This window comes from Chiloscyllium plagiosum, unplaced genomic scaffold (genome assembly GCF_037043375.1).
Source record: "Chiloscyllium plagiosum isolate Xiang-an unplaced genomic scaffold, Cpla_swu_hap1 HiC_scaffold_35, whole genome shotgun sequence".
Lineage (NCBI taxonomy): Eukaryota > Metazoa > Chordata > Chondrichthyes > Orectolobiformes > Hemiscylliidae > Chiloscyllium > Chiloscyllium plagiosum.
The window spans coordinates 24716730-24738960 of NW_028270173.1; positions in this window are offsets into that span (position 1 = coordinate 24716730).

A 22231-nucleotide genomic window follows, 5' to 3' on the forward strand; every position below is an offset into this window, starting at 1 on the left:
CTCTCCAAAAGTACCTTTTCCCCTACTTTTTCTGTAGCCCTGCTCCTTCTTCCTGTTCTCCTCTTAGCTTTCTCTTCTCTCAGGGAAACAGTTCTAACTTCTCCAACATTTCTCATCCCTGCAATAATTCTTAGGAGTCTTTTTGTCTCAACTTCATTCCTAAAGTGCATTCCCCAGAACTGAATGCTTTATTCCAGCTGAGGTTCAATATACAAGAGTTTTACACATTTAAGTAAGTTTCATCAAGAAGGAGAGATCATGTCCGGAGTGATACACAACCTGAGTGAGGATATAGTTCAGGGAATTTGGAGGCAGCATAGGAATTTGGTGCAGAGGGTGTGGAACTTGGAAAGCCACAAAGGGATCAGTTCCATTTTTACTTCTTTTTCCTGATATACTGGGGACTCAAGGGTTAAACATTCCACTGCCAAAAAGACTCACTGCAGAATCAATTGCATGCCTGTCCTCTTACAGAATGAGGCAGGACGTCACAGCAGGGGAGGTGGTTGACTCTCGCAGAACTCAATCCTCTGGAGCCATACATGTGAATTCCACTTGCAACCTCAGGCAAAGGTATTTGTCCTCCCTGGACATGACTAATAGCCTTAGCCATGACTCTATTAACTGCCTCCTGCTCCCATTATCATGCTACCCCTTCCTAATAGCATAGGTATGTGAATCTCACTTTGAGAGCAAGCAAAGTCCTTCTGTTTAAATCTCTCCCCATGAACACACGATTATGAAGAATATGATAACCAGTCCCTGTAATCCATTCACTAGTTATCACAGGACATTGGCAATCACTGGGGCATTGTAAAATTATAATTACCTATCTTAAACAATGTAATGAAAATCAACTATGTGACTTATAGACCTTTTGAATTATTCCTATTAAAAAACATTGCCTTAGCGTGTAGAGCAGAGATTCATGGAGAAGTGTTACCACATGTAGAGCACGGCTACTTTTGGGGACATTGAGAATCTCTCACTGGCTGTCCGATAATAAAGCTTCTACTGTTGTACTGAAACTTGAGTCGTCTGGATTTGTGGAACGAAATATATCTCAATGGGGAAGAGGTCATTTTGTTGTCTCATAGTTTGTAAGGATTCTTTTTAGGTTTTCAATTCCATTGTTAAGGATGAGATTATTGAATATTTGAAAGTGCATGGTAAAGTAGGGCTGGGTCAGCATGATTTCAGCAAGGAGTAGGGTCATGGCTGACAGTTCTGTAAGAATTCTTTGAGGAGGTCATGAGCAGTTTAGAGGAGAGCCAATGGGCATGATCTGTTTGGATGTCCAGAAATCTTTTGACAAGGTGCTGTGCAGAGGCTGCTAAATAAAGGAAGAGCCCATGGTGCTAGGGGCAATGTGTTGGCATGGATAGAGGATTGGCTGACTGGCAGATGGCAGAGAGCACAGATAAAGAGGTCTTTTTCAGGATGGCAGTCAGTGGTGAGTGAAGTTTAGATTAGATTAGATTAGATTACATTACATTACAGTGTGGAAACAGGCCCTTCGGCCCAACAAGTCCACACCGCCCCGCCGAAGCGCAACCCACCCATACCCCTACATCTACCCCTTACCTAACACTACGGGCAATTTAGCATGGCCAATTCACCTGACCTGCACATCTTTGGACTGTGGGAGGAAACCGGAGCACCCGGAGGAAACCCACGCAGACACGGGGAGAATGTGCAAACTCCACACAGTCAGTCACCTGAGGCGGGAATTGAACCCGGGTCTCTGGCGCTGTGAGGCAGCAGTGCTAACCACTGTGCCACCGTGCCACCACTCTGCAGCTCTCCCTGTTAGGACCATAATTATTCATGTGATACATTAATCTTCTGGGTGAAGGAATTGAGGGATTGGTTGCTAAGTTTGCAGATGTCACAAAGATGGATGGAGGGACAGTTAGCTGTTGAGTTGGGCAAGCTTCAGAAGGCAGAGAGAGAGTGGACAAAGAAGTGGCAAATGGAAAACAGTGTGGGCAAGGGTGAGGTTATGCATTTTGGTGGGAAGAATAGAGTTGTAGACTATTTTTTAAGTGTGGAAAGGCTTCAGAAATCTGTAACCAAAAGTGACTTAACTGTTAACATGCAGGTTCAGTTGGCAGTTAGGTAGGCAAATGCAAATTGGCAATTATTTTGCAAGGACTAGAATCCGAGAGCAGGGATGTACTGCTGAGGCTCTATCATGCTCTGGTCTGATTGCATTTGGAACATTGTGAGCAGTTTTGGGCCTCGTATCTAAAGAAGAGTGTACTGCCCTTGGAAGGGATCCACAGAAGGTTTGCAAGCATGATCCTGTGGATGAAGGGTTTGTCATCTGAAGAGCAGTTGAAGACATTGAGCATGTACTCAATGGAGCTTAGAAGGATGCGGGGGAAATCCCATTGAAATCAACATAATTAAGAAAGGCCTGGATAGAGTGCACATAGAAAAGATGTAACTTGTCCATGGCAAGCAGAAATCCTAAATGAATCTAATCCTATTTGCATTTGGCCCACATCTTTCTCAACACTTCCTATTGAAATATCCATCCAGATGCCTTTTAAGAGCTGTATTTGTATCAGCCTCCACCACTTCCCCGGCAGCGCATTCCATACATGCACCACTCCCTGCATAAAAAAGTTGTCCCTTGTATCCCCTTTCAATCTTTCCCCTCTCACTATATTTGGACTACATTTGCCCTCTAATTTTGGACTCCCTTACCCTGGGAAAAGACCTTGAATATTACATTAGATTAGATTAGATTACTCTCGGTGTGGAAACAGGCCCTTCGGCCCAACAAGTCCACACCGACCCGCTGAAGCGCAACCCACCCAGACCCATTCCCCTACATTTACCCCTAACACTACGGGCAATTTAGCATGGCCAATTCACCTAACCTGCACGTTTTTGGACTGTGGGAGGAAACCGGAGCACCCGGAGGAAACCCACGCAGACACGGGGAGAATGTGCAAACTCCACACAGTCAGTCGCCTGTTCACCCTAGCCATGTCCCTCATGTTTTATAAACCTCTATAAGGTCACCCCTCAGCCTCCAACATTCCAGGGAAAATAGCCCCAGCCTATTCAGCCACTCCCTATAGCTCAAACCCTCCCACCCTGACCGCATCCTAGTAAATCTTTTCAAGTTTCATAACATCTTTCTTATAGCAAGAAGGCCAGAGTTGAATGCAGTATTTCAACTCAACAATGTCCTGTACAGCCACAACATGTCCTCCTCACCCTTATGGTCAATCCACTGATCAACAAAGGCGAGCATAGCGAACACCTTCTTCATTAGTTGAAAAGTGTGGTGTTGGAAAAGTTCAGTAGTTCAGGCAGAATCTGAGAAACGATGTTTCGAGCATGAGCCCTTCATCAGAAAGCCCTTTGGTGCTGAGAAACTCACTTGGAATATTGCCCACTTGCCTTGATAATCAATGTGCAAACGAGACTCGAAAAGATTGACAGCATCAAGGAAAAGCAGCCCACCCCATGAATCACCTTCAACCTTTCCTCCTTTATTATAGACACACCAGTGGCAATAATATGTATAATTAACAAGACATTAACTTAGTATCTCACCAAGGCTCCTTTTGACATCAGCTTTCGAATCCACAACTTACATTACCTAGAAAGATGATGGCAGCAGGTACATGGGAACACCACAATCTGAAAATTCTCCTCCAAATCACACAATATCCTGATTTCGCTTCACAGTAATCTGGCGTATGTGTCAATGCAGGCCCACAGCAATATGGTTGACTCATATTGACTCATAATGGCCCCTTGTAATGGCCTGGCAAGTCACTCAGCACAAGGGTAATTACAAGGCAACAAATGCTGGCTTTGGTAGCAATGCCTACATCCATGAAATAATTAAAAATAGTCTTTAACTGCCCACCACTGTTTATTTTCTGTAACATTTTCTCTTTGGCTTTTGCTTCATGACATAATTTGTTTTAAATTTCTTCCTGTGCTCACCCTCCACCCTATCACAGACCTTGCCCTTCTATTTTCCTGTCACTGCCCTTGTCTTTGTTAAAAAATACTTACATTTCTATTTCTATTCAGTGCTGCCAGCTGGTGATATGCCTGAAATGTAGTCCTGTTGCCTGACCTCCTGAGCATTTCCAGTCACTGTTGTTTTAATTTTATGTTCTGCTTCGTATAAAGCCAATATCACATTCTAATCAACCAACTATACTGGTTTTCTCCATGAAGGTGCAGAAATGCAGTTCTGTATTTTATTCTGATTAGAATAATTAGAACAATTTCCAAACTTGTTCTGCAAGAAAGTTGTAGTTGATTATTAATTGTAATCTGTTTGGGTGACGTGGTCATGTCTGAATGCTTGGGAGTCTATTCAAGTTTTAACATGCAGGTGTTACAAGATGGAAATATATAATATTTGTGCCTGGTGTGAAAGATATGATTGGATTTTGTGAGCTGTTTTACAGATGAGTTATGGAAGAATGGTAAAACGATCAGTGAGTGGTCGAAAAGCCACAGAGCAGAAGGTATATAATGAAGCTCCGCAGAGAGTTAGAAAATAAATCAAAGCATTCAGCAGAGAATTAAAACATAAGCAATATCTATTGTGATATGTAAATTTATTGGAAGTGATAGACAAAAAAAAATCAATAAAGTGTGCCTTTGCTCTTTCTCCTAAACAAAAGAGTCAATAGCCAGAGACTATTTCCCAGGCAGAAATGGGATAACACGAGGGTTAAGCTGGTTGGAGGAAAGTATAGAGGGGATGTCAGAGGCGGGTTCTTTACACAGAGAGTTGTGAGAGCATGGGATGCGTTGCCAGCAGCAGTTGTAAAAGCAAGGTCATTGGGGACATTTAAAAGACTGCTGGACATGCATATGGTCACAGCAATTTGAGGGTGCATACATGAGGATCAATGGTCGGCACAACATCGTGGGCTGAAGGGCCTGTTCTGTGCTGTACTGTTCTATGTTCTAAAAAGGGAATGATGTAATTGTTCCGAGGGACGAAGTAGCACTGCTATCTGTGCAGTCATGCCCTGCAGTGCATCAATGCAAGGTGATCGGATGCAATCAATGCAAGACAAAGTGGTGGAGGCACTAAGGGCAATTAGTCCTGAATTTTAACATCTAATTACGATTAAATAATGAAATTAATGTGGCAAAATGGATCAATAAGGTGCCACAGATGGCATTTTTAAAATTCACCCATCAGGAACAAAGACAGTGTTTACTGCCCATCCCTATCTGACCAGAGAAGAGTTAAGAGTCAACCATATTGCTTTGGGTCTAAAGTCACCTGTCAGCTAGACCACAGAAGGGCAACAGATTTTCTTCCCACAAGAACATTAATGAACCACATCGACAACCTGACAATTTTTTATGGTTTCATGGATATCCCTACACTCCTATTTCCAGATTATTATTCTATTTAAATTGCACCATATGTCATAGAAGGTTTTATGCACAGATTCCTCAGATCACTGCCTGGCTCTGAAGAATATTAGTCTAATGATACTAAAACTCTGCCATTGTCTGACCCTTATATTGACCATGGGACATAGTGACATAAGACGGGCATGCATGAACAAATGGTTATCAGCAGCAGATGGGAACAAGTGTTGTTAAATTGAGCGAGTATTCCCAGTCTTGAAACATCAGTCGCATTCTTCTTGCTACAGCTGCTGCCATCCATGTTGCGTTTCTCCAACAGTTTCAGTATATGCATCAATGAGCCGTTGTGGCCAGCTGACATGACTGATCTCCTCTATACATGCACAGAAGATTGTGGCCATCCTGGCTTTGGGAGTAATCATTCCATTTGAATTCCAGCGATGATTGGAAATGACTTCCTCCCCATTTCTGATAGTCATGGGTGTGCAAACTGAGCAAGTAAGTTTGGAAATGCCACAATCAATGACATTTGGTGATGACCGTGAGCTCTGTGATAGCCATGATGACAATATGACAGAGTGTCTGGGAGACCGGTAGAAAGCACTGGAAGCAAAGGGTTTGGAGATAAAAGCCCCCAAAAATGGACTGTTAGATTGGAATTGGGAATAAAGATGGGATTTGAGGTAAAAAAAGGTGAATAACTTGAATTATCTGAGGGATAGTGGAAAATGGAAATATGGGAATGGAAATTATCAACATATTGGCTATTTTTTGAGTATTTAGAAATACAGTGAAGTGCAGTGTAATCAAAAAACTTTGCTGAAATTGAATGGAAGGATCCATGATCAGGTTGTTTGAGTCTTGCGATGTAGTGCAGAGGTTAGGAAATATCAAGAACAGTTAAACATCGCCCTGAAACTAATAGGAGAATGAGACTGGGTGGGATACTCATTGGAAGGTCAATGTGGACTTGCTGGGCTGAAGGGCCTGTTTCCACACTGTAGGAATTCCGTAAATTAAAAAAAATTCTATTCTATAAATTTAGAACAGGTAAACATCGACTGGAAACAAATAAGGTGCAGACACTAAGATAGATATGTGGAGTGAGAAGAAAAAACAAGGCCTTATGCTATTGGCATCTGTGAAAACTGCTGAAGCATTGAAGAAAGGAGCCAAGAATGGATTGAAATGGTATGGCATCTGTTGTGTGCAGACAATATGTGGTGAGGTGACTAATAGAGATGGGACTTTGAGAAAACAGGAGAAGAAGGTCTATGACCAGATGGAAGGATGAATGGTGAGGGAAGAACACATTGGACTGGAGGAAGATTGAGATGCTATCGAGTGGATATGGAAAAGATAAACTTATGATTTTGGCTGCTCTTATCAAAAAGAGGCAGGTTGAAAGACGAAGACACTTTTATTGGTCAGAGTATTGAGTACAGGAGATGGGAGATCGTGTTGTGGCTGTACAGGACATTGGTTAGACCATTGTTGGAATATTGCGAGCAATTCTGGTCTCCTTCCTATCGGAAAGATGTTGTGAAACTTGAAAGCGTTCAGAAAAGATTTACAAGGATGTTGCCAGGGTTGGAGGATTTGAGATATAGGGCGAGGCTGAACAGGCTGGGGCTGTTTTCCCTGGAGTGTCAGAAGCTGAGGGGTGACCTTATAGAGGTTTATAAAATCATGATGTGTATGGATAGGATAAATAGATAAAGTCTTTTCCCTGAGGTCGGGGAGTCCAGAACTAGAGGGCATAGGTTTAGGTGAGAGGGGAAAGATATACAAGAGACCTATGGGGCAACTTTTTCACACAGAGGGTGGTACATGTATGGAATGAACTGCCAGAGGAATTGGTGGAAACTGGTACAATTGCAACATTTAAGAGGCATTTGAATGGGTTTATGAATAGGAAGGGTTTGGAGGGATATGGGCCAGGTGTTGGCAGGTGGGACTAGATTGGATCGGGATATCTGGTCGTCATGGACGGGTTGGACCGAAGGGTCTATTTCCATGCTGAACATCTCTATTACTCTATGACTCAAAGACATGATAGTGATTTTTAAGAAGACAAGTGTTGGAGTGTTGATCTATGAGACAAAAAGAAACTCACGCACTGTGCTGGGTATATTTGTATTGGTTATGATTCACTGAGTTTTGATTAGCAACCCTGGACACCTCTCAACCTGTTATGCCCCAGGGAAAAAAATAGTCTCAGCTTATGCAATCCCTCCTTATAAGTCAAAATCTCAATTTGCAGCAACATCCTGATACATTGTTTCTGAATGCGCTCCAGTTTAAAAAAATTCTTCCAATAACAGGTGACCAGAACTGCACATAGTTCTCCAAAAGTGGCCATTCTAATGTCCTGTTCAATCACAACATGACAATCCAACTGCTATATGCAATGATTTAAGCAATGAAGACAAATGTGCCAGACACCATCCTTAGCAATCGGTCTACCTGTGATGCAACATTGAATGAACAATACGTATGAATCGCTAGGGCTCTCTCTGTTCTACAACACTCCCTGCAGCCCTAACATAAACTGTGTAAGAACTGTCCTTGTTAGTCTTTCCAAAATAGAACCCCTTGCATTTACCTAAATTAAATTACAGCTGCCACACCTCAACCCATTGACCCCATTGATCAAAATCCCATTGTAATCTTTGATAACCTTCCTCATTGTTCACCATACCACCATCGTACTGGCCCAAGAGCTTTAACAGCAATTCAGTAACACGAAACGTTGTTGTCATATGCTCCATTCAATAGTGCATCAAGTTCTGATAAGAGCAAGACCTGATCAAAACCATGGAGATGGGCTCTACATTGAGAATGTCTGCACTAAGAAGAAATACTAACAATACATGAGATATGCATGTGAAAATGAAGGACCTGGGAGGTGACACTACAGAGATCGATGTCATCCTAAATCATACTGAAACAAGAAGAAATCAGTGGAAATAGGGCAGGTGAGTGACAGGTTATTTATTGAACCAGGGTTGAGCAGGTTTCAGAGTGCAGTACAATATATGGTGTGGTGGGTGTGGTTACTGACAGTGTTCTATATGGCTGTGACACAAAGACAGACACTGCCATTGATATTGGAGATTTAAAGGAGTCAGTTGGTGGGTAGGAGCAGAGTGGCAAAAGAAATTGGGTAAATTCATTGTAAATGATTTCACATACTAATGAATTGGGGCATTGGAATGCCCTCCTCATTCCTGAAGAAGGGCTTATGCACGAAACGTCGATTCTCCTGCTCCTTTGATGCTGCCTGACCTGCTGCGCTTTTCCAGCAACACATTTTTAACCTTTGATCTCCAGCATCTGCAGCCTTCACTTTCTCCCATTGGAATGATTGTACATCAAACATTTGGTCATAATATCTCATGAACAGTATATCCTCAACTGGTCATGGAGACACAAATGGTGACATCCTATCATCCATGAACACATCCATGCCAATAGAACTGGAGGAATGAAAGCAGGTGTTCAATGAGGAGGTTCTTGACACTGAGAGCAAAACATTCCATCACTCTTCACAATGTGGTTTTCCTTTATACTGAGGACACAAAAATAATGCTCAGGAGCACTTGATGGAACAGTCAGGTGAATTGGCCATACTAAATTGCCTGTAGTGTTAGGTAAGGGGTAAATGTAGGGGTATGGGTGGGTTTCGCTTCGGCGGGTTGGTGAGGACTTGTTGGGCCGAAGGGCCTATTTACACACTGTAATCTAATCTAGTTCTTGTCGCTTTACAACTACCATCCTCAGCTTTCTGTCACTTTTTATTGTTCACTTTATTCCAGTCTTCGTCTTTCTGTTCATGCCCTGTCGCAATGTTTGATTGAAGCTTAATACAAGCTCAAGGAATGGCATCTCATCATTCTTGATACTGTCCCAACCACTCAGACTCAACATCAAGTTCAATAATTTATGATCATAACCTCTGTCTCCATGTTATGCCCTGTGTTTTTGATGCATTTTAATTTTATGTCTTTATCTCTTTCTTTACTGCTTCATGTTGCAGTTCAAATGGAACTGGGTTTGGAATGCAGATCCCCAGGAAAATTCTCTGCAGCATGTGTTCGCGTCTCACAACGGTGGCTGGGTGGAATTTAAATTCAGTGAATAACTCGAGAAGATAACATTCTCACCATGCAATTGCCAAGTTTTGATCATAACCAACAAGAGTTAATGTAATTATTGCCTGTTGATGGTAAGGTTGATAAATTACTTGCACTGAATCTGCAAGTGTCAATGTCCTGTGGGTTACCATTTTCCCACAAACTGAACCAGACGAGTTGAATATTACTTTATCTGAAAGACCTGGTGAGAGCTTGGGAAATTGGTGGTGAGAAAGATTCCTCGGAGCATGTCTGCCCATGTGCAAGGCTGAAGTGAGCACTGCGCTGGAATATTCCACATTTGTCTTGGTAAAGGCTGCTCACTCAAAAACATTGACAGCATTGAGGAAAAGTAGCCACCCCATGAATCACCTTCAACCATTCCTCCTTTATTAATGACACACAGTGGTAATAGTATGTATCATCCACAAGACGCACTTAGTATCTCACCGAAGCTCCATTTGATATCAGCTTTCAAATCCACAACTTATGCTGCCAAGAAAGACAATGGCAGCAGGTACATGGGAACACCACAGTCTGAAAATTCTCGTCCAAGTCACACAACATCCTGACTCGGAACAATATTAACGTCTCTTTACAATAGTCTGGTCTACGTGTCAATGCAGGCCCACAGCAATGTGGTTGACTAATTACTGCCCCCTGTAGTGGCTTGGCAAGTAGTGGCTTGCACAAGGGTAATTACAAGAACACAGTAAATGTTGGCTTTGGTAGCAATGCTCACACCCATAAATAAATAAAAGTAGTCATTAACTGCCCATCATTGTTTCTTTTCTGTAACAGTTTCTCTTTGGCTTTTGCGTCATGACATATTTTGTTTTAAAATTCCTCCTGTGCTCCACCCTGTCATAGACTGTGCCCTTCTCTTTGTTAAAAAATTCTTACATTTCTATTTTTATTTAGTCCTGACAGATGGTGATATGCCTGAAATGTTTTCTGTTACTATTCACACATGCTGCCTGACCTCGTGAGTATTTCCAGTCATCTTGTTTTCATTTTATATTCTGCATTGTCACCTTCTAATTAACCAGCTATACTGGGTTTCTCCATGTAGGTGCAGAAATGCACTTCTGAATTTAGAATATAGAACATAGAACAGTACAGCACAGAACAGGCCCTTCAGCCCATGCTGTTATGCTGGCCATTGATCCTCATGTGAGGTAAACAAATTTCTGTGACCATATGCATGTCCAGCAGTCTCTTAGATATCCCCAATGACCTCGCTTCCACAACTGCTGCTGGCAACTCATTCCATGCTCCCACAACTCTCTGCCTAAAGAACCCGCCTCTGACATTCCCTCTATACTTTTCACCAAACAGCTTAAAACTATGACCCCTCATGTTAACAATTTCTGCCCTGGGAAAAAGTTTCTGGCTATCAACTCTATCTATGCCTCTCATTATCTTGTACACCTCAATTAGGTCCCCTCTCTTCCTTCTATTTTCCAATGAAAGAAGTCTGAGCTCAGTCAACCTCTCTTCGTAAGATAAGCCTTCCAGTCCAGGCAGCGTCCTGACTCATCTCCTCTGAACCCTCTCCAAAGCATCCACATTTCTCCTAAAATAGGGCGACCAAACTGGACACAATATTCCAAGTGCGGTCTAACCAAAGTTTTATAGAGCTGCAACAAGATCTCGCGGCTCTTAAACTCAATCCCCCTCTTAATGAAAGCCAAAACACCATATGTTTTCTTCACAACCCTGTCCACCTGGGTGGCAATTTTAAGGGATCTATGTACCTGCACGCCAAGATCCCGCTGTTCCTCCATACTGCCAAGAATCCTGTCTTTAATCTTGTACTCAACTTTCAAGTTTGACCTTCCAAAATGCATCACTTTGCATTTATCCAGTTTGAGCTCCATCTGCCACCTCTCAGCCCAACTCTGCATCCTGTCACTGTCCCGCTGCAGCCTACAACAATCCTCTATACTGTCAACGACACCTCCAAACTTTATGTCGTCTGCAAACTTGCTAACCCATCCTTCAATCACCTCATCCAAGTCATTAATAAAAATTACAAAGAGCAAAGGCCCAAGAACAGAGCCCTGTGGAACACTACTCACCACTGACTTCCAGGCAGAATATTTTCCTTCCACTACCACTCGCTGTCTTCTGTCGACCAGCTAGTTCTGTATCCACACAGCAAAATTTCCCTGTATCCCATTCCTCCTGACCTTTTGAACAAGCATACCACGGGAAATCTTATCAAATGCCTTACTGAAGTCCATATACACAACATCCATCGCTCGACCCTCATCAACTTGTCTAGTAACATCATCAAAGAACTCAATAAGATTTGTGAGGCATGACCTGCCCCTCACAAAGCCGTGCTAACTGCCTTTAATCAAGCCATGCTCTTCCAGATGGTCATAAATCCTATCCCTCAGAATCCTTTCTAACATCTTGCAGACGACAGACGTGAGACTGACTGGTCTGTAATTGCCGGGGAATTCCCTATTTCGTTTCTTGAAGAGAGGAATTACATTTGCCTCCCTCCAGTCCTCAGGTACGACTCCAGTGGAGAGCAAGGATGCAAAGATCTTCACAAGCGGCGAAGCAATCACATTTCTCGCTTCCCAACGCAGCCGAGGACAAATCTGGTCTGGCCCTAGCGAATTGTCATTCTGATTAGTTCCCAACTTGTTCTGTAAGAAAGGTGCAGTTGACCATTGATTGTGATCTGGTGTGTTTGAATGATTGGGAGTGTTTTCAAGCTTCAACATGCAGGTGTTACAAGATGGAGATATATAATATTTGTGTGTGAGGTGAAATTATGATTTGATTTTGTGAGATATTTGACAGATGGATGAATGGTAAAATGATCAGTGAGTGGTCGAAAAACCACAGAACAGAAGGTATACAGTGAAGCTCTGCAGTGATTTAGAAAGTGAGTCGAAACATTCAGCAGAGAATTAAAACATAAGCAATATCTATTGTGATATGTAAATTTATTGGAAGTGATAAACAAAACAAATCAATAAAGTGTGCCTTTGCTCTTCCTCCTAAACAAAAAATGAATGATATAATTGATCCGAGGGATGAAGTAATACTGCCATTTGTGCAGTCATGCCCTGCAGTGCATTGATGCAAGGTGCCATGAGCCAATACAAGATAAAGTGGCTGAGGCACTGAGAGTGATTAGTGCTGTATTTTAAAATCTAATTCTCATTAAGTAATGAAATACATGTGGCACAATGGGTCAAAAAGGTGACATGGACTGCATGCTTTTAAAATTCATCCATCAGTAACAAAGAGAGTGTTTACTGCCTGTCCGTATCTGACCAGAGAAGAGTTAAGAGTCAACCACATTGCTGGAGGTCTAAAGTCTGACAATCGAGACTGATAGGAGTATGTTGGTGGGTTGGAGCAGATTGGCAAAATGGGTATGGTCTTGGTCAACTTTGTAAATGATATCACGTACTAATGAATTGGGGCATTGGAATGATTGTCTCTCAAACCAAATGCTTTGGTCATACTATCTCATGAACAGTACACCCTCAACTGGTCACGGAGACACAAAGGATAAAATCTTATCATCCGTGAACCCGAGGTAGGCCATGCCAACAAAACTGGGAAATAAAAGAAGGTGTTCAGTGAGGAGGGTCTTGACACTGAGAGCAAAACATTCCATTCACTCTTCACAATGTGGTCTCCTTTATACTGAGGACGCAAAAATACAGCTCAGGGGACATTGATGGAACAGTTCTTTAGATTAGATTACTTACAGCGTGGAAAAGGCCCAACAAGTTCACAAAAACCCACAACCCACCCCGACCCATTCCGTTAACACTACAGACAAGTTAGCATGGCCAAGTCAACTAACCTGCACATTTTTGGACTGTGGAAGGAAACCCATGTAGAATGTGCAAAGTCCACACAGTCAGTCACCTGAGGTGGGAATTGAACCCGGGTCTCTGGTGCAGTGAGGTAGCATTGCTGACCATTGTGCCACCATGCCGCCCAACCATGCCGCCCACCGTGTTGCTTTACAACTACCATCCTCAGCTTTCTGTCACTTTTTATTGTTCACTTTCCTCCAGTCTTCGTCTTTCTGTTCATGCCCTGTCGCAATGTTTGATTGAAGCTTAATACAAGCTCAAGGAATGGCATCTCATCATTCTTGATATTGTCCCAACCACTCAGACACAAAATCAAGTTCAATAATTTGTGATCATAACCTCTGTCTCCATGTTATGCCCTGTGTTTTTGATGCATTTTAATTTTATGTCTTTATCTCTTTCTTTACTGCTTCATGTTGCAGTTCAAATGGAACTGGGTTTGGAATGCAGATCCCCAGGAAAATTCTCTGCAACATGTGTTCGCGTCTCACAACGGTGGCTGGTGGAATTTAAATTCAGTGAATAACTCGAGAATATAACATTCTCACCATGCAATTGCCAAGTTTTGATCATCTCTAACAAGAGTTAATGTAATTATTGCCTGTTGATGGTAAGATTGATAAATTACTTGCACTGAATCTGCAAGTGTCAATGTCCTGTGGGTTACCATTTTCCCAGAAACTGAACCAGACGAGTTGACTATTACTTTATCTGAAAGTCCTGGTGAGAGTTTGGGAAATTGGTGGTGAGAAAGATTCCTCGGAGCATGTCTGCCCATGTGCAAGGCTGAAGTGAGCACTGCACTGGAATATTCCACGTTTGTCTTGGTAAAGGCTGCTCACTCAAAAACATTGACAGCATTGAGGAAAAGTAGCCACCCCATGAATCACCTTCAACCATTCCTCCTTTATTAATGACACACAGTGGTAATAGTATGTATCATCCACAAGACGCACTTAGTATCTCACCGAAGCTCCATTTGATATCAGCTTTCAAATCCACAACTTATGCTGCCAAGAAAGACAATGGCAGCAGGTACATGGGAACACCACAGTCTGAAAATTCTCGTCCAAGTCACACAACATCCTGACTCGGAACAATATTAACATCTCTTCACAATAGTCTGGTCTACGTGTCAATGCAGGCCCACAGCAATGTGGTTGACTAATTACTGCCCCTTGTAGTGGCGTGGCAAGTCACTCAGCACAAGGGTAATTACAAGAACACAGTAAATGTTGGCTTTGGTAGCAATGCTCACACCCATAAATAAATAAAAGTAGTCATTAACTGCCCATCATTGTTTCTTTTCTGTAACATTTTCTCTTTGGCTTTTGCGTCATGACATATTTTGTTTTAAAATTCCTCCTGTCCTCCACCCTGTCATAGACCATGCCCTTCTCTTTGTTAAAAAATTCTTACATTTCTATTTTTATTTAGTCCTGACAGATGGTGATATGCCTGAAATGTTTTCTGTTACTATTCACACATGCTGCCTGGCCTCCTGAGTATTTCCAGTCATCTTGTTTTCATTTTATATTCTGCATTGTATAAGGGCATTGTCACCTTCTAATTAACCAGCTATACTGGGTTTCTCCATGTAGGTGCAGAAATGCACTTCTGAATTTAGAATATAGAACATAGAACAGTACAGCACAGAACAGGCCCTTCAGCCCATGCTGTTATGCTGGCCATTGATCCTCATGTGAGGTAAACAAATTTCTGTGACCATATGCATGTCCAGCAGTCTCTTAGATATCCCCAATGACCTCGCTTCCACAACTGCTGCTGGCAACTCATTCCATGCTCCCACAACTCTCTGCCTAAAGAACCCGCCTCTGACATTCCCTCTATACTTTTCACCAAACAGCTTAAAACTATGACCCCTCGTGTTAACAATTTCTGCCCTGGGAAAAAGTTTCTGGCTATCAACTCTATCTATGCCTCTCATTATCTTGTACACCTCAATTAGGTCCCCTCTCTTCCTTCTTTTTTCCAATGAAAGACGTCTGAGCTCAGTCAACCTCTCTTCATAAGATAAGCCTTCCAGTCCAGGCAGCGTCCTGACTCATCTCCTCTGAACCCTCTCCAAAGCATCCACATTTCTCCTATAATAGGGCGACCGAACTGGACACAGTATTCCAAGTGCGGTCTAACCAAAGTTTTATAGAGCTGCAACAAGATCTCGCGGCTCTTAAACTCAATCCCCCTCTTAATAAAAGCCAAAACACCATATGTTTTCTTCACAACCCTGTCCACCTGGGTGGCAATTTTAAGGGATCTATGTACCTGCACGCCAAGATCCCGCTGTTCCTCCATACTGCCAAGAATCCTGTCTTTAATCTTGTACTCAACTTTCAAGTTTGACCTTCCAAAATGCATCACTTTGCATTTATCCAGTTTGAGCTCCATCTGCCACCTCTCAGCCCAACTCTGCATCCTGTCACTGTCCCGCTGCAGCCTACAACAATCCTCTATACTGTCAACGACACCTCCAAACTTTATGTCGTCTGCAAACTTGCTAACCCATCCTTCAATCACCTCATCCAAGTCATTAATAAAAATTACAAAGAGCAAAGGCCCAAGAACAGAGCCCTGTGGAACACTACTCACCACTGACTTCCAGGCAGAATATTTTCCTTCCACTACCACTCGCTGTCTTCTGTCGACCAGCCAGTTCTGTATCCACACAGCAAAATTTCCCTGTATCCCATTCCTCCTGACCTTTTGAACAAGCATACCACGGGAAACCTTATCAAATGCCTTACTGAAGTCCATATACACAACATCCTTCGCTCGACCCTCATCAACTTGTCTAGTAACATCATCAAAGAACTCAATAAGATTTGTGAGGCATGACCTGCCCCTCACAAAGCCGTGCTAACTGCCTTTAATCAAGCCATGCTCTTCCAGATGGTCATAAATCCTATCCCTCAGAATCCTTTCTAACATCTTGCAGACGACAGACGTGAGACTGACTGGTCTGTAATTGCCGGGGAATTCCCTATTTCGTTTCTTGAAGAGAGGAATTACATTTGCCTCCCTCCAGTCCTCAGGTACGACTCCAGTGGAGAGCAAGGATGCAAAGATCTTCACAAGCGGCGAAGCAATCACATTTCTCGCTTCCCAACGCAGCCGAGGACAAATCTGGTCTGGCCCTAGCGAATTGTCATTTTGATTAGTTCCCAACTTGTTCTGTAAGAAAGGTGCAGTTGACCATTGATTGTGATCTGGTGTGTTTGAATGATTGGGAGTGTTTTCAAGCTTCAACATGCAGGTGTTACAAGATGGAGATATATAATATTTGTGTGTGAGGTGAAATTATGATTTGATTTTGTGAGATATTTGACAGATGGATGAATGGTAAAATGATCAGTGAGTGGTCGAAAAACCACAGAACAGAAGGTATACAGTGAAGCTCTGCAGTGATTTAGAAAGTGAGTCGAAACATTCAGCAGAGAATTAAAACATAAGCAATATCTATTGTGATATGTAAATTTATTGGAAGTGATAAACAAAACAAATCAATAAAGTGTGCCTTTGCTCTTCCTCCTAAACAAAAAATGAATGATATAATTGATCTGAGGGACGAAGTAATACTGCCATTTGTGCAGTCATGCCCTGCAGTGCATTGATGCAAGGTGCCACGAGCCAATACAAGATAAAGTGGCTGAGGCACTGAGAGTGATTAGTGCTGCATTTTAAAATCTAATTCTCATTAAGTAATGAAATACATGTGGCACAATGGGTCAAAAAGGTGACATGGACTGCATGCTTTTAAAATTCATCCATCAGTAACAAAGAGAGTGTTTACTGCCTGTCCGTATCTGACCAGAGAAGAGTTAAGAGTCAACCACATTGCTGGAGGTCTAAAGTCTGACAATCGAGACTGATAGGAGTATGTTGGTGGGTTGGAGCAGATTGGCAAAATGGGTATGGTCTTGGTCAACTTTGTAAATGATATCACGTACTAATGAATTGGGGCATTGGAATGATTGTCTCTCAAACCAAATACTTTGGTCATACTATCTCATGAACAGTACACCCTCAACTGGTCACGGAGACACAAAGGATAAAATCTTATCATCCGTGAACCCGAGGTAGGCCATGCCAACAAAACTGGGAAATAAAAGAAGGTGTTCAGTGAGGAGGGTCTTGACACTGAGAGCAAAACATTCCATTCACTCTTCACAATGTGGTCTCCTTTATACTGAGGACGCAAAAATACAGCTCAGGGGACATTGATGGAACAGTTCTTTAGATTAGATTACTTACAGCGTGGAAAAGGCCCAACAAGTTCACAAAAACCCACAACCCACCCCGACCCATTCCGTTAACACTACAGACAAGTTAGCATGGCCAAGTCAACTAACCTGCACATTTTTGGACTGTGGAAGGAAACCCATGTAGAATGTGCAAAGTCCACACAGTCAGTCACCTGAGGTGGGAATTGAACCCGGGTCTCTGGTGCAGTGAGGTAGCATTGCTGACCATTGTGCCACCATGCCGCCCAACCATGCCGCCCACCGTGTTGCTTTACAACTACCATCCTCAGCTTTCTGTCACTTTTTATTGTTCACTTTCCTCCAGTCTTCGTCTTTCTGTTCATGCCCTGTCACAATGTTTGATTGAAGCTTAATACAAGCTCAAGGAATGGCATCTCATCATTCTTGATATTGTCCCAACCACTCAGACACAACATCAAGTTCAATAATTTGTGATCATAACCTCTGTCTCCGTGTTATGCCCTGTGTTTTTGATGCATTTTAATTTTATGTCTTTATCTCTTTCTTTACTGCTTCATGTTGCAGTTCAAATAGAACTGGATTTGGAATGCAGATCCCCAGGAAAATTCTCTGCAACATGTGTTCGCGTCTCACAACGGTGGCTGGGTGGAATTTAAATTCAGTGAATAACTCGAGAATATAACATTCTCACCATGCAATTGCCAAGTTTTGATCATCTCTAACAAGAGTTAATGTAATTATTGCCTGTTGATGGTAAGATTGATAAATTACTTGCACTGAATCTGCAAGTGTCAATGTCCTGTGGGTTACCATTTTCCCAGAAACTGAACCAGACGAGTTGACTATTACTTTATCTGAAAGTCCTGGTGAGAGTTTGGGAAATTGGTGGTGAGAAAGATTCCTCGGAGCATGTCTGCCCATGTGCAAGGCTGAAGTGAGCACTGCACTGGAATATTCCACGTTTGTCTTGGTAAAGGCTGCTCACTCAAAAACATTGACAGCATTGAGGAAAAGTAGCCACCCCATGAATCACCTTCAACCATTCCTCCTTTATTAATGACACACAGTGGTAATAGTATGTATCATCCACAAGACGCACTTAGTATCTCACCGAAGCTCCATTTGATATCAGCTTTCAAATCCACAACTTATGCTGCCAAGAAAGACAATGGCAGCAGGTACATGGGAACACCACAGTCTGAAAATTCTCGTCCAAGTCACACAACATCCTGACTCGGAACAATATTAACATCTCTTCACAATAGTCTGGTCTACGTGTCAATGCAGGCCCACAGCAATGTGGTTGACTAATTACTGCCCCTTGTAGTGGCGTGGCAAGTCACTCAGCACAAGGGTAATTACAAGAACACAGTAAATGTTGGCTTTGGTAGCAATGCTCACACCCATAAATAAATAAAAGTAGTCATTAACTGCCCATCATTGTTTCTTTTCTGTAACATTTTCTCTTTGGCTTTTGCGTCATGACATATTTTGTTTTAAAATTCCTCCTGTCCTCCACCCTGTCATAGACCATGCCCTTCTCTTTGTTAAAAAATTCTTACATTTCTATTTTTATTTAGTCCTGACAGATGGTGATATGCCTGAAATGTTTTCTGTTACTATTCACACATGCTGCCTGACCTCCTGAGTATTTCCAGTCATCTTGTTTTCATTTTATGTTCTGCATTGTCACCTTCTAATTAACCAGCTATACTGGGTTTCTCCATGTAGGTGCAGAAATGCACTTCTGAATTTTATTCTGATTAGTTCCCAACTTGTTCTGTAAGAAAAGTGCAGTTGACCATTGATTGTGATCTGTTTGGGTGACGTGGTCATGTTTGAATGATTGGGAGTCTATTCAAGCTTCAATATGCAGGTGTTACAAGATGGAAATATATAATATTTGTGTGTGAGGTGAAAGATATGATTGGATTTTGTGAGGCATTTGACGGATGAGTTATGGAGGAATGGTAAAATGATGAGTGAGTGGTCGAAACGCCACAGAGCAGAGGGTATACAGTGAAGTTCTGCAGTGATTTAGAAAATGAATCAAAGCATTCAGCAGAGAAGTAAAACATAAGCAATATCTATTGTGATATGTAAATTTATTGGAAGTGATAGACAAAAAAAATCAATAAAGTGTGCCTTTGCCCTTTCTCCTAAACAAAAAGGGAATGATGTACTTGTTCCGCGGGACGAAGCAACACTGCTATCTGTGCAGTCATGCCCTGCAGTGCATCAATGCAAGGTGCCACGAGCCAATACAAGATAAAGTAGCTGAGGCACTGAGAGTGATTAGTGCTGCATTTTAAAATCTATTTCCTATTAAGTAATAAAATAAATGTGACAAAATGGGTCAAAAGGGTGATATGGACTGGTTGCTTTTAAAATTCATCCATCAGTAACAAAGACAGTGTTTAATACCCATCCGTATCTGACTAGAGAAGAGTTAAGAATCTACCACATTGCTGGAGGTCTAAAGTCTGATAATCAAGACTTAAAGGAGTATATTGGTGGGTTGGAGCAGAGTGGCAAAAAATGCTGGGTAATTTCTTGGTCAACATTTTAAATGATATCACGTACTAATGAATTGGGGCAATGGAATGATTGTCTCTTAAACCAAATGCTTTGGTCATACTATCTCATGAACAGTATATCCTCAACTGGTCATGGAGGCACAAAGGATAAAATCTTATCATCCTTGAACCCAATGTAGGCCATGCCAACAAGATTGGAAAAATAAAAGAAGGTGTTCAGTGAGGGGGTTCTTGACACTGAGAGAAAAATATTCCATTCACTCTTCACAATGTGGTCTCCTTTATACTGAGGACACAAAATACTGCTCAGGGGGCAATTGATGGAACAGTTCTTTTCATTCTACAACTACCATCCTCAGCTTTCTGTCACTTTTCATTGTTCACTTTCCTCCAGTCTTCGTCTTTCTGTTCATGCCCTGTCGCAAGGTTTGATTGAAGCTTAATGCAAGCTCAAGGAATGGCATCTCATCATTCTTGATATTGTCCCAACCACTCAGACTCAACATCAAGTTCAATAATTTATGATCATAACCTCAATCCCCAACCTATTCCCTGCATTTTTGATGCATTTTAATTTTATGTTTTTATTGCTTTCTTTACTGCTTCATGTTGCAGTCAAATAGAATTGGATTTGGAATGCAGATCCCCAGGAAAATTCTCTGCAGCATGTATTCGAGGCTCATGATGGTGGCTGGTGGAATTTAAATTCAGTGAATAACTCGAGAATATAACATTCTCACCATGCAATTGCCAAGTTTTGATCATCTCTAACAAGAGTTAATGTAATTATTGCCTGTTGATGGTAAGGTTGATAAATTACTTGCACTGAATCTGCAAGTGTCAATGTCCTGTGGGTTACCATTTTCCCAGAAACTGAACCAGACAAGTTGAATATTACTTTATCTGAAAGACCTGGTGAGAGCTTGGGAAATTGGTGGTGAGAAAGACTCCTCGGAGCATGTCTGCCCATGTGCAAGGCTGAAGTGAGCACTGCGCTGGAATATTCCGCATTTGTCTTGGTAAAGGCTGCTCACTCAAAAACATTGACAGCATTGCGGAAAAGCAGCCACCCCATGAATCACCTTCAACCATTCCTCCTTTATTAATGACACACAGTGGTAATAGTATGTATCATCCACAAGACGCACTTAGTATCTCACCGAAGCTCCATTTGATATCAGCTTTCAAATCTACAACTTATGGTGCCTAGAAAGACGATGGCCAACAGATTGGGAACACCACAATCGAAAAATCCCCTCAAAGTCACACAACATCCTGACTTGGAACAATATTAACATCTCTTCATCGTAGTCTAGTCTGCATGTAAATGCAGGCCCACAGCAACATGGTTTAATCATAACTGACCATTGTCATTTCTGGCAATCTTTCACTTCAAGAGTAATTACAAAAAGGCAATAAATATTGGCTTTGCTAGTAATGGAGAAAATGAAGATGCTGGAGATAGAATCGAGGGTGTGGTCTTGGAAAAGAACTGTAAGTCAGGCAGCATCCAAGGAACAGGAGAACTGATGTTTTGTGCATAAACTCCTGCTCCTCAGATTGCCTTTAAGGCAAATATTGCCTTTGCTAGTAATGCCCACACCCATGAAACGATTTACAGTAAATCATTAACTGCCCGTCTTTCTTTCTTCTCTTTCGCTTTTGCATCATGACATACTTTGTTTGTTTGTTAATTCCTCCTATCACCTTCTCTCTGTTAAAAAAATTCTGACATGTCTATTTTTGTTCAGTCCTGACGTATGGTCACGGACCTGAAATGTTCTTATGTTACTGCCCACAAATGCTAAGTATTTCCAGTCATTTTGCTTTTATTTTATATTTTACTTGTTCAAAATGTACTGTCACCTCATTTCTCCATGAAAATACAGAAATGCAATTCTGTATTTCATTTTGATGAGTTCCCAATCTGTTCTACAAAAAAAGGTGCAGTTGACCATTGAATATGATCTGTTTGGGTGATGTGGTCACATTTAAATGATTGCGAATCCTTTCAAACTTCAATATGCAGGTGCTTGATTTTGGACACGTGTTGTATTTGATTTTTTTGAGATTTTGATACA